Here is a 14,481-nt window from a genome sequence, read left to right as displayed (position 1 = left end):
TAGAGAATGATCTAAGGGGGCAAGCTCCTGGAGGAGATAGGAGGAAATAATGATCATGCCTTAAATATAATTAATTAAATATAATATAATTAAAATAATGCCTTAAAAGGCACATCCCCTAGAGAGGCAGGAGGACCTGGGTTCAAATTCTGCCACACTGACCAACTGTGTGACCTTGCACAAATCATTTAACTTCTCTGGGCCTCAGTTTCCTCCCCTGTTAAATAAGGAGGCAGGATTTGATAGCCCTGCCCCCAATTCTAAACCTATCATCTTATTAATGGGCAATGTGCTTGTCATCCAAGAACCAGATGAGCTCAGTGTATGGAGGTCCATCCGTCACCAGAGGATTGGTCATTCACAGCCTTTCATGAAGACCGTTTGCTGAGGCTCAGAAGGGTGGAGATCAGCAGCAGAAGTGCTCACAGTGAATGAAGAACAGATTCTGGCAGAATCTGGAGCAGAATGAGGTAGAAAGAGCCCCGGATTGGGAAGACCTGGGTTTGATTCCCAGCTGTATGACCTTGGGTAAGTCTCTTGTCCTCTTTGGGTTTAAGAATCAGCCTCTTCTCTCCCATCCCCTACTCCCGCTTTTAACTTCTTGTTGGACAAATCAAACCAAGATCGACATTGCTTCTGGAAAGGGGGTGACAACTGACTTCCCATATCTCCATTTATAATCCCCATGGATACCATCAGCAGTTTCCTAACCTGGAGTTTGTGAATGTGGCTGGGTTTTTTTTCCCTTCATATTTTGATGACTATTTCAATATAATTACTTTTGCTTGTAATCTGATATATTTCATTTTATTCATTAAAAAAAACCACATTTTGAGAAGGTGTCCACAGCCTTCATCAGACTTATGGCCAAAGGAAGTCCAGGACATAAAGATTGAGAATCCCAAGCCTAGACCAAAGCTGCCTTCCCAAGCCACCACTGCCAAATATTCATTGTGTTCCCCTAATAGAATGTAAGCTCCATGAGGGCAGATCGCTTACCTTTTATAAGGACATAGACCCTAGCACAGTGCCTAGTGAATAGTAGGTGCTCAGTATATGAAAAATATTCACATATGAAACTTATACTGTACTCTGCTCCGAGCCTCACACCATATCCGGACTTTCTTCACACCCCTCAAATTCAGTTTCTTCTAGGATTTGGGGAAGGTATGAGATAGATTACTTAGCCAGCCTTGGAGGTGCAGTAGTTTAGACTGGAAAAGCCAGTGTGTTAAGCTAGACAGAGCTGGCTTCTCTGGTTGGGCTGCCTATCTGGGATCTGCCTGCTTGTACGTACATGCTTTGCCTCCTAAGATTTCTGCCATTGTGATAAAAAAGGGCTAGTACCCTGAACAGCTTCCTGAGGGTTTGCCACTTTACATGACTCACCATGAAAAAGGGGCATGAAGGTAGGATAAAAGGGTCTGGCCTCAGTTTTCAGGGTGTGTAGAGGACCTTGTTGCTTGGTTTTTTGGGGGTGGGAATGGGTGAGGGAAAAGGAGAGGGGTGGGCTCATCGGGAAAGTCCAAGAGCTCTCGTCTAAGGGATCCCAGTTTTGTCTCTTTGACCCAAAGCAGCACTTCCTTGTTCCAACAAGGGGTAGCCCCTCTTAGGGCCACACAAGGGTGTCCCCAAAGCAGCTGCTGAATCTATTCTCAGCCCTTCCTGGGAGACACCTGAAAAGTCATCATCCCCTGACATAATGACCAAGATTCCCTGGGCACACAAGAACAGCTCTAAGCCATCAGCAGACTTGTTCCTCTCAAAACCACTAATAAATCAACTGTCAGTTGGTTGGGTCCTGAATAAACATCATTGTCCTCTTAATACCCTGGGGAAGGAAAAAGAGGGACCAAAGTCCAGGGCCTGAAATCTGAGGAGCTCTCTTCTCTAGAACTGGGTACTCTAGCTAGGAACCAGGGGTTAGTAGGGATGAAAGCACTTAGTAAACCTTAATGTGTAATAATAATAATAGTAATAGAACTCAATAAATAGAAGTCCCCACTATGTGCCAGGTGCTGTCCTAGATGCTGGGGATACAAAAAGAGGCAAAAGACTTCCTCAGGAAACTCCCAAGCTAATGGGGAAGATAACAAGCAAACAAAAATGTACAAAAAAGCTATGTAAAAGATAAAGAGGAAATAATTAACAGGGGGAAGGTACTAGAATTATGAGGCATTGGGGAAAGCTGTCAGTAAAAGAAGGGATTTTAATTGGGATTTAAAGGAAGCCAGGAAGCTAAACATTGGAACAGAGGAGGGAAAGCGTTCCAGGCATGCGTGACAGCCAGAGAGAAGGTCTGGAGTCAAGAGACATAGTGTCTTGTCAGTCATTCAAACAATCAATCTAAGATCCTTTATAAAGTACCTACTATGTGCCAGGCACTGTGTTAACTTATACAGGGTGTCCCCAAAGTCTTAAAGCAGTTTTATGCTTTAATAGCTCAGTTATTTTATTTTAAGCTTAACAGAGTTAAATAAGATTTAATAGCTCCAGAAGGCACTAAGACTTTTGGGACAGTCTGTGTTCAGTATTGCATATACATAATGCATGCTATAATAGGTGACAAACATTTTATATCACACAATACCTATATGTACATCTCTGTAGGGGGAGAGAGAGTAGGTCTCAAAGCCTTAAGATCTGGGCTTAAGTCCTCCTTCTGACATGCATTGGTTGTGGGAATCTGGATGAGTCATTTAAACTCCTAGCGCTTCAGGCAAGTTTGTCACCTGTGCGTTCCCTCTATCCATGAAGTCACAAGTCTGACTTCTTATCGCTGTCCTATGGGCATTTATTCATATACACAGACCCACACAGACACACAAATGCACACACAAGCCACATGGGAGCTAGAGGACCATCCTTAGAGTCAGGAGGACCTAGGATCTAGTCCTGTCTCTACACACACAACTGGACACAGCCACTGGGTGACACAGTGGACTTAAAAGTCAGGAAGCCCTAAGTCCAAATGCTGACTCAAAGACACTTCCTAGCTATGTTACCCTGGGCAAGTCTGTCGCAGTTTCCTCATCTAAAAGGGGGGAGGGAGTAATTATGAGATCCAGGCAGCTAGGTGGTGGTGGGCCTGGAGTCAGGAAGACTTGAGTTCAAATCCAGTCCCAGACATTTACTAGCTGTGTGACCCTGGGCAAGTCACTTCACCCTGTTTGCCTCAGTTTCCTCATCTGTAAAATGAGCTGGAAAAGGAATGGCAAACCACTCCAGTACATTTGCCGAGAAAACCCCAAATGAGGTCACGAAGAGTTGGACGTGACTGAAATGACTAGGGGCAGCTAGGTGGTGCAGTGGATGGAGCACTGGCCCTGGATTCAGGAGGACCTGAGTTCAAATCCGGCCTCAGACACATAACACTTACTAGCTGTGTGACCCTGGGCAAGTCACTTAACCCCATTGCCTAGCCAAAAATAAAAATTAAAAAAATAAATAAATAAAAATGACTGAACAACAACAGCGAGATACTATTTGTAAATACTTTGCAAACCTTGAAGCACTACATAAATACTAGTTGTTGTTGCTATAATATGGGCTGCATGACCCTGGCCAAGTCACTTAACTTTTCAGTGCTTCAGGTGACTCTCCAAGACTATATATTGCAGCTAAATTGCCAGTCTGGATCAGTGGAGAGAGTTTCCACATCCAGTTTCCCAGGTTGATGAAATCACAAGTCCAGACCCCCTACCCCAAATCTCTCTCTCTATAGTAATAACGTAGAATTCATTCAACAGTACATATACATGCACATGTGTATATGTATACATGTATGCATGCGTATATATATTTGACAGACCACAGATTAATTACAAGTTGTGCCCACATTTAAACAAGAGGAAGAAAGTATGCTGGATTATCTTTGGGAAATTGGAAAGCTAGGTGGCCCAATGGATTGGATGCTGGGTTGGAGTCAGAAAGACATGAGTTCAAATCTTGGTACTTGTTAGCAATGTGACACTCAGCAAATCACTTAACCTCTGTTAACCTCAGTTTCCTCAACTGTAAAATAAGGATAACAGCAGTACCTACCTTGTTGGGAGGGTCATTCTGAGGATCAAATGAAACGATATCTATAAAAAGCACTCAGCACAACACCTGGCACATAGTAGGAGCTGTATAAATGCTTAATTCCCTTGCCCTGTTCCCCTTTAGTGATCCCAAACTTCTCCCTGAAACAAAGGTCCATCTTTTTAATACCCACATTCTACCTGTGGATGTATGCCTTTGAATCATGGAACCCAACAGTGTCCAAAGCATTAAATATAAGTATTATTTAAAGAGCAATGGAAGGGTGGGTGGTGGCTGTGGGCAGGAGGCAACACAAAAATGCAAGAAGGATGTCATTAAAGAAATGTACAATTGAAAAAAGAAGGGGGAAGCCAGGTTGCGCAGTGGATCGAGCTTGGGCCTTGGAATCAGGAGGACCGGAGTTCAAATCCTGCTTCAGAAACTTGACACTTACTTGCTGTGTGACCTTGGGCAAGTCACTTAACCCTGACTGCCTCACCAAAAAGCAAAAAAAGAAAAAGAAAGTGGACTATTCCTGGGTTAAAGGTGTGGGATAATCAAAGGTCAGGCTGTGTACCTCACTGGTCTCTTTGGCATGTCAAGATAAATTGGGCAAGATTCAGCACACTGGTTAGTCCACTGTAGTGGACTTCTAGAAAGACATGGAGAAGAGTCTCACAGGATGAACGGCTATGGATGGGTTATGACTGGCATCATTAGAGGAAACATCCACGTTGATAAGATGACAGGTCTGTTAGAGTATTTTCAGTATTCATAATGTAACCTGTGGTCCTGGGTCCTTCCAGACTCTGGGCTCATATGGGCCAAGTCTTATCCTGGGGGTGGTGGTGATCCTAAGGGGTCAGTTTCTCTTTGCTCAGATTGTCTTCATCTGGAGTGCTTTAAGAAAATCTCTAAATATCCTTATGATACAGTTTATGTTTCCCAAATAACAGGGGCCCCTCAGTGTATACTATGGGCGTCTGGTGTGGGATAGCCTTTATTTTGCCTCCACAGAAAATGCATGAGATACACAGGACTCACAGGGATCGATGGACAGAGGGAAGGCTGGGGAAGGGAACATACATTTACTAAGTAGTTGCTATGTGCCAAGCACTGTGCTGAGTACTTTACAAATATTATCTTATATGATACATAGAGAAATATATAAACATCCCATTAGAGTCTCTCTGTGATGTAAATATACTTTGGGAGGCTGTTGGACAAATCTCCTTCCCATGTACCACCACTGGAAGAGGAATTCAAAGCAATAGCTGGGTTACCCAGTCTAGAGTTCTGCCTTTCTTCCCATGACATGGCTTTAGTCCTTCAGCTATAAGTGATATAAGTACATTGTACCCTGATGAGGAAATCTCCCTCCAGAAGGATCTGCCTATCCACTTGAACTTGGGAATGCTTCAGTTTTGGATTCCCTGAGAGGTAACTCCCAAAGCCAGGAAAATCTATAGTGAGGTGCCTTGCAAGCACATATCAATCTATCCCTTCCATGTGCCCCTGCAGAAACTGGATCAATGCCCCAGCTTTTCTGGTAGGAAATTATCCATTCTTAGGAACCAAGGAAACAAAAAAGCAGAAGGTTCCAGCAGAGCGAGGACTGGGAATCTCAGGGCACCTGGTCAAGAACAGATGTGCTTCTCTTGCATCCATTAACTGCCAAGGTAGAGCTAGGATTGTAGAGAATCATTGTGGATACAAGGCACCCACCTCCTGACAGAGAGGTGATGGATTCAAGGTTCAGAATGGGACATACATTTTTGGACATGGACAATTAAAAAAAAACTGTTCACAAGGACAGATTTCTTCTCTCCCCTCCATCAATGGTCCCTTATGCAGGTCCCTTTCGTTGAACTCGTCTGGAACTTCAGGAGAAGGACAGAGAAAAGTACTACCAGCTGCCTTTTATAGACCACAAATGGGGCAAGGGAGGAAGAAAGGGGGATGCTTCTGACCAGAAGCCATTCCTGCTTAGTCTCAGTTTCCAGTCATCTTTGAGCCAGCCCCAGACACTGGGGAAGAATTCCCTCTGTCTCTCAGCAACATACCATGTGAAGAGTCCTTTCATTGCCTCCAGACCGTCTTATCTCATCAAGTTGATTGGAGCTCAGCCTCACTATCAACAATATGATCTGCAAAAGACTTTACAAACATAATTGTTTTTAGCCTCCTGGGGCCTCAGTTTCTTTATCTGTAAAATAAGTGGGTAGGACTAGATAACCTCTAAAATCTCTCCTAGGAATCATGGAGGGACAGGACATCTTTGAAAGTTATATGATGTGGGCAGCAGCTAGGTGGCACAGTGGATGGAGCACCAGCCCTGGAGTCAGGAGGACCTGAGTTCAAATCCAGCCTCAGACACATAATATTTACTAGCTATGTGACCCTGGGCAAGTCACTTAACCCCACTGCCTAGCCAAAAAAAAAAAGTTATATGATGGATTTATCATATACTTAAAAAGAAAAGTAAGCCCTAGAAAATAGATTCACAGTTGCATGATAATCTCCTCCTGTCCTACAGTGTATACGGAATTGCTCATTTTAGTTGGTGTTTGTTAGGTTCAGAATTAACAATTTTAAAAATACGTATTTCCTATTTATCCTGTATATAGCTTGCTTTGCATATATTTGGATATTATTTCCCCATTAGATTGTAAGCTCTTAGAGGGCAGAAATGGTCTTTTGCCTCTTTTTTATATCCTCAGAACTTAGCATAGTGGCCAGTACATAATAGATGCTTAACAAATATTTATTGATTAAAATAAAATAAAATAAATAAAATAAAATAAAATAAAATAAAATAAAATAAAATACAGTCCCTTCTAGCTCTAAATCCTAGGATCCTGGGTTGACTGAGTGTTCATTCCAAAGCCAGGAACCCAGCTGTCTCCTGTATTAATGACACATGCCACTAGGGGTCAGTGTTGCTTCATGCTAGTGCCTACCATAAGCATTATGATGGACAGGCTACTGGCTGGCTAACCAAAGGCTGAGCCCTCTGCTGGACACCACCAGAGTGCATTAATTTACCTGTCCATACTTTTCTGGCTAAGAGGGGCTAAAGGTTTCCTTAATTCCAGCTCAATTCCATATAATTCAACAGATAGTTAAAAAAAAACCTACCATGGACAGCACTGGACTAGGCATTGGGGACTTGTCACTCAAATGCCCTTAAGGAGCTTAACTATCTAACAAGTGGGGATAAGGCAGATCCAGAAATAACTTTAATAGGATGATAATATATAAAGTAACAATGCCCAGGAGAGGCCCAGACAAAGCTACGAGAACTCGAGGAGGGAAAGACCACTTTTACCACAGGACTGTAGATTTATAGCTAGAATGTAGGTTAGAAGTTATCTAGCGCAACCCTGCCCTGCTCCATTTTAAAGATAAGGAAATTGCGGCCCCGTGAGGTCAGGTGACTTGCCCAGAATCTCACAGATTGTAAATGGCAAAGGTGGGATTCAAGCCCAGGTCCTATAATTCCAAATCCAGCACACTTTGGTTCTACCTTTTGGATACAAATAGCATATGGTCTTATCTATTAAAGTTAGCTGTACTTCCTGTATCTCCATTCTAGACTGAGTTCTATGATGGAAGAAACTACATCTCATGGTAATAATAGATTGGATTTCTTTCCCGTTGTTTTCCCCTTTTGTTCCGACTCTTCCTTCACAACATGACTAACGTGGAAATACGTCTAAAAAATAATACATCAGATTTCCATAGTGCTTAAAGTTTACAAAGCACTTTCCTCACAACCAGCCTATGAAGTAGATGCTATTATTATACTTATTTGACAAATGAGAGAACTAAGGCACAGAAGGCTGATGGTGCTTGTTCAAGTTGTTGTTTCAGTCCTGCCTGACTTTTCGTGACCCTGTTTGGGGTTTTCTTGGCAGAGATACTGGAGTGTTTGCCATTTCTTTCTCCAGCTTGTTCTACAGATGAAGAAACTAAGGCAAATAAGGTGAAGTGACTTACCCAGGGTCACCCAACTAGTAAGTGTGTGAGGCCAGATTTGAATTTAGGAAGAGGAGTCTTTCTGACTACAGGTTGGGAACTCTATCCACTCTGCCACCCAGCTGCCCTACAAATACATATGGTCAACCAAAATAAATGTCCACATTGGCCATGTCCTAAAAAAAAATCATCTCATTCTGCACTCTGAGTCTTTCCTCTCTTTATCAGGAGGTGGGTAGCATGCAGTCCTCTGGAATTATGGTTGGGTCATTAACACTGAGCAGAGTTCCTAATTCTTTCAAAGTTGCCTGTCTCTAACAAACATATTGTTGTGCCATTGTATAAATAATTCTCCTAGTTCTATTCACTTCACTTTGCATCAGTTCCTACAAGTCTTCCCAGGTTTTCTGAAATCCTCTTCTTCCTCATTTCTTAGAGCACAATAGTATTCTATCACATTCCAATACCATAACTTCTTCAGCCATTCCCCAGTTTATGGACACTCCCTCAGATTGCTATTCTTTGCCACCTCAAACGGAGCTATAAATATTTTGGTACATCCTTAGAGTTATTTTGCTTAGGGTTAATCCCTCCTTTAATCTGCCTTCCTCTAATTCCCTCTCCCCCTTCTTCCCCTTCCCTGTTGAGTGAAGTGTATTTTTGTACCCAGCTCATCTCTCTCTCTCTCTCTCTCTCTCTCTCTCTCTCTCTCTCTCTCTCTCTCTCTCTCTCTCTCTCTCTCTCTCTCACTCTCTCTCTCTCTCCTTTAACCAGGTCGGGTGAGAGTAAGGTTGACATATCAGCTGCCCCCTCCACTCGTCTCAGATGGCTATTTGCACACCTGATTGTGTGAGATGATATACCCTAACTTTCCTTTCTCTCCCCAATCCCCCCATATATTCCTCTTCCCCTGTCTGTCTATTCTTCTCTTATGATCATCAAGATATAATAGAACCACTCTTGGGGCTTGCCTACTTAGACTCGCTCTTTGACCACAGATGGTAACAGAAGAGGGTTCAGAGAGGACACATGTATCATCTCCCCATATCTGAATGCATAGTTTACCCTTGTTTAGTCCTTAGTTTGTTCATTCGTGTTTACCATTTTCAAAGTCCTAGTCCCAACGCCAGTGTCAAGTTGTCAACAAGCATTTATTAAGCACCTACTATGTGCCAGGCACTGTGCTAAGTACTAAAGTCACAAAGAAAGACAAAAGCTCCTCAAGGAGCTCACATTCTAATGGAGGGGACAACATGCAAACTACCTTAGACACAAGAAATACACAGGACAATTTGGAGATCATTTCTAAAGGAAGGTGCTAGCATTAAGGAAGATCACAAGATAAGTGGGAATACCAGTGGGCTGCCTTGGTTATTATCTCCTTCTTGCTCCTACCTTCCACTCCATCGAATATCATTTCCCTTTAAACAACATGGCCTTCTCATAGCGGCTTTCCCATAAATATTCCAAATAAAAGGGCCCATTGCTTTCAACATTGACTGCCTCATCTAATTCTTCTATGAAACCCTGTTAGTCCCAGGAAACTGATTCTTCAAAGCCTGCAGTTTTTTCATGTCAAATATTCAAATAGATCTGTGTTCTTACCTGGTTGTCCCTTCCAATGATGCAGAAGACAACTCATCCTTGTGGTATCAGTTTGTCCCAGAGGGTCTACCCAACATGCTAGAGTTCTTTCCCATTTTTTCTTGACACCACAAGGATAGCAATGGAGCACTCTGATGGTTCACTTGGCACCCCTCACTCTTGCCATGTGATGAGCCCATTGGGTTTACCTTTCCTGTATTTCCTTGATGATTTCTCCTACTTTTATGCTTTTTTGAGAGTTCCTTGTCAGTTATACGTTGCAGCCTGCTCATATCCAGGACTGTACCTCTTCGTTGTCCTCTGTGTCACTGATATCCATTTTCAATACTTTGGAGACAGCTGTGTTACATGTCTTACAGACATGCCACAATGCTGATAGAATATTGGTATTAAAAAGATAGGTCTTTGCTTTTGGTGGACCCTTGGGGCCATTAATGAAGCTTTGCAACTTCCTGAGGGCAGCCAAGACCCTTCTTCTCTTGTTTAATTCTGAATTCAACTCTTTGTCCGTCTGTCCTGGAAATACATCAAGCCTTAGGTACCAAGGCTGGGCCAATAAAGCCTGGAGTATGGGGCCTCTCCTTGCTCTCAAACCTAGCATGTGGTTTGGGGAGCCTGGCCTCTGGTGGGAAGTGGTTCCCTTTTTTCACATTCATTGCCTCTTAAATCTCCTCCTTCCTCCCAGCATCCTGGGATGATTTAATTATAGTCATTTAGATTGTGGCTTACAAGTCTAGGATTTCCCCAAAAGGGAGAAAGTGAAAAAAAATAGTACTCAACCCATAATATGAATGAGGTATGAGATATGCATTATATTCCTACCCACACACAAAAAGGTTAAACATTAAAAAAAAAACCAACCTTATAAGCATGCATTAACAGAATAGGATTCAATAACCCAATCTGTAAAACCATCCGTATAGTATGTTGAGAAGATCACCCTTATGTTTTATCAGACCATAAAGCAGTCTGTGAGATTGCTGAATAGACATTTTACATTTTTCCTCAGGTTTACTTCAAACAGAATCTTCCCTGAACTTTGCTCAGCTAATTCCATGGTCAACTGCTCCTGCACCTGTCACAACCCACCACTACGGCTCCAAGCCACCTCCAATCTCAACCCAAGGACTCTGGAACTTTCACACTGGCCAGGAAGCTGAGGAACCTAGACATATCCATCCTGGGGTACTCATTCACCTAAGATCAGGAAAAAACAAACAGAAAAGAGGTAAAGGCCCCACACAAGCTTACCTAGTTAAGTCTACACTTCAGGTAAGGACTGGAGGCTGGGTTGTCATCATACAAGAGTAGAAAAAGACATGATCTTTCCCACCTTGAACTGGAGTCACATGTCCCATCTGGAGAGCTGAAGTTGAGAGGACCTCAGTCAGAAGCTAACTCCTCTTTTTTCTTCTTTCGTTTTACTGATTTTTTTTTTTACTTTACATTTAGGTTCTTTGAGAAGTTTCTCATAACAAAGTAAAACAGGTCTATAAAACTAATAATACAAATTATTTCAGACCTTATCTGAAAGGCCACATAACATTTTACAATGGTAGCACCCCCCCTCCACACATACCTATTTTAAAATTTTATTTATTTTAAACATTTGAAATTTTTTTAAATTCCAAATTCTCTCTTCCTCCCACTCTTCCTTTACCCATTGAGAAGGCAAACAACATGATATCAATTATACATGTGAAGTCATGTAAAATATATTTCCATATTAGACATGTTGTTTTTTTAAAAAGGCAAGAAAAATGAAGTGAAAAAATATGCTTCCATCTGCACTCAGATTTCATTATTTCTCTCTCTATTGTCTTGGATCATTGTATTGGTCAGAGTAACTAAGTCTTTCACAGTTGATTGTCAGATCATCATTACAATATTGCTATTTTTTTTTAGGCAATTGGGGTTAAGTGACTTGCCCAGGGTCACACAGCTAGTAAGTGTCAAATGTTTGGTCTGAGGCCGGATTTGAACTCAGGTCCTCCTGACTTCAGGGCTCTATCCACTGTGCCACCTAGCTGCCCCCCAATATTGCTATTATTGTGTACAACCTTCTCCTGGTTCTGCTTACCTGATCAGTTCCTACATTTTTCTAAAACCATCCTGCTCATCATTTTTTTTTTTGCTTTTTTTTGGGGGGGTGAGGCGATTGGGGTTAAGTGATTTGCCCAAGGTCACACAGCTAGTAAGTGTTAAGTGTCTGAGGCTAGATTTGAACTCAGGTCCTCCTGACTCCAAGGCCAGAGCTCTATTCACTGTGCCACCTAGCTGCCCCCATGCTCATCATTTCTTACAGCACAATAGTATTCCATCATAATCATATACCACATGTTCAGCCATTTCTCAATTGATGGGCATCCCCTTAATTTCTAATTCTTTGCTACCACAAAAAGAGCTGTTGTGAATTTTTTTTGTACATATAAGTCCCTTTCCCTTTCCTTTGAGGGATACAGCCCTAGCAACAAGCAATATTGCTCTGTCAAAGGGTATGCAGAGTTTTATAGCCCTTTGGGCATAGGTAGAAATTGTTCTCCAGAATGCTTGGATCAGTTCACAACTCCACCAACAGCATATTAGTGTCCACATCCTCAACATTTAACATTTTCCTTTTGCCAAGTTATCCAATCTGGTAGATGGGAGGTGATGCCTCAGAGTTGTTTTAATTTGTATATCTCTAATCAGTAATGATTTAGGATATTTTTTCATAGGATTATTGATAACTTTTATTTCTTCCTTGAAAAATGCCTATACATATATGTATATGTATACATATATCTTAATAAAGTAATGAAAAATGTTCTGTATACCCTTCAGTATTTCTTTTTCTTCTGTGCATTTCGGAAAAATGCTTTATTCATGAGTTTGGAGGAAGGGAATATATCCCTACCCATTAACTTTACCAGCTGGTGGTATAGTGGATAGAGTACTGGGCCTGGAGTCAAAGAAGACTTAGGGTCAAATCCAGCCCCAGATGCTTACTAGCTGAGCAGCTAAACAACAAACCTTTCCCAAAACCACAGGCACCAGGGTACGTGGCAAGAAGACCTCAGAGGAGGGCTTGCGTTGGCAGGTAGAACACAACCGGGTCTGGAGCTGATTAGATATAGGGGGCTAGGCAAGTCTGCATGTGTTCAGAAAGAGTCAGTCCTCAAGTGGGTGGGCATTCCAAAGCAGAGCAGGGGAACTTCCCCAGGGACTATGGGCACTTATTCTACAGGGAGCTGGTCCATGTGGGGAGAAGTAGGGCAGCAGTAGTGGTGTGGCAGATGACATGACAAGGAGAAGATGGGAACCAGTGAGGGAAAGATATATCAGAAAGTGCTGATCTGGAAGAAGGAAGGAAAGGAGACAAGGGATCATAGACTACCCAAAGGCCTCATGCTTTTACACAATAAACACTTTTTTCAAGAATTTCTAGGAATTGGGGGCAACTAGGTGGTGCAGTAGATAGAGCACCAGCCCTGGATTCAGAAGGACCCGAGTTCAGATCCAACCTCAGACACATAACACTTACTAGCTGTGTGACCCTGGGCAAGTCACTTAACTCCATTGCCTAGCCAAAAAAAAAAAAAGAATTTCTAGGAATTGGTAATGGCAACTACTTAACAACCACCAAAAATTAAGAAAAAAATTAAACTGATTCTACTTTGATGGACAGAAAAACACTCACTATTGATATCAAAGTCATCCTAAAGCACACATCAGACTACTGACTTGTTAGAGCAAAGATCAGAATGAGTAACCAGTTGGACTAATAACGAGAAAAATGAAATTCAAACAACTCAATCCTAAAGTATTTAAACGTATGATTGATGGGTTGGGGGAAATGGGTAATGGACAGCAGGAATGACAGATTATAATAATTTCATACAGAAGTTTAATAGATGTAAATCAAATGAAAAAAAAAACAGAGCAAGAGAGCCTTAAAAACACATTAATTAGCAAATCCTTGACTTTCTTGTCACGCACAGAGAGATGGTGACCGAAGGCAGCACTGATTAAAATATAAATTCCTTTGTAAAACCTTACAGAGGAGATGGATGATTACTGGTAAATTTTTAACAGCTGGCTAGGCATTGGGGGTTGGGCTGTACCCACAGGCTGCCATATTTTTAAGTTTAATATACACTAGTAAGGTTTTCTCCATCATTTTCTTAAGTCTAGACAATTAACAAAACAATAAATCAAAACCCAGATTGTTTTGTTTAGCAATTTACTGATTTTCGAAGTGTAAATGCTCATGCTAAAAATTAAACTATTGGCTCTCCAATTTAAACAGGCACCAGTATACTCTTGAATTGTTTATGAGCTGTATTGCCCCATGAATCAGAGAGAAACAGTAGAGGGTAAAATTAAACAAGTTTAAAGAAAGCTCAGCAACAGATTCAATAGATTGGTCGTCTCACAGACATTTAAAGCTGGAAGGAAGACAACATTCAGGAGAAAATGGAAAAGATCTGCGAATATTTTTATTGTTCAGTTATTTCATTCATTTCAGACTCTTTGTGACCCCATTTGGGGTTTTCTTGGAAAAGACACTAGTGCTTTGCCATTTCTTTCTCCAGATCATTTTACTGATAAGGAAACTGAGACAGAGTGAGATGACTTGCTCAGGATCACACAGCTAGTAAGTGTCTTAGGCCATATTTGAACTCATAGAAGATGAATCTTCTTGATTTCAAGCCCAGCGTTCTATCCACTTCACCTAGCTGCCCTAGTTTTCATATATAACAACCAGCAAAGTGCTGATAGCACTCTAAGGATGGCTCAAAAGTGTTTCTTGACTGGTTGTCTGACTTCATCCATGAATAAAAAAAAGCTCTGGCTCTCAGGACAGTGACCTTTTTTGTGTGTTTAATTTTTTTT

At 41.7% G+C, this 14,481-nt stretch overlaps 1 long non-coding RNA gene across 1 annotated transcript in view; it reads left to right on the top strand.

Moving 5' to 3' along the window:
- LOC110206115 (uncharacterized) overlaps positions 1 to 12,355 on the top strand; it is a 32,273-nt gene extending 19,918 nt beyond the window's left edge. The window contains exons 2-3 of the long non-coding RNA XR_002323799.2: positions 306 to 528; positions 10,616 to 12,355. This is a non-coding gene — a long non-coding RNA (uncharacterized LOC110206115). The remainder of the gene's footprint in view (positions 1 to 305; positions 529 to 10,615) is intronic.
- Positions 12,356 to 14,481: the final 2,126 nt, after the last annotated feature.

This window comes from Phascolarctos cinereus, unplaced genomic scaffold (genome assembly GCF_003287225.1).
Source record: "Phascolarctos cinereus isolate Bilbo 61053 unplaced genomic scaffold, phaCin_HiC Scaffold_726;HRSCAF=1367, whole genome shotgun sequence".
NCBI lineage: Eukaryota > Metazoa > Chordata > Mammalia > Diprotodontia > Phascolarctidae > Phascolarctos > Phascolarctos cinereus.
This window is presented reverse-complemented; position numbering and strand designations above follow the sequence as displayed.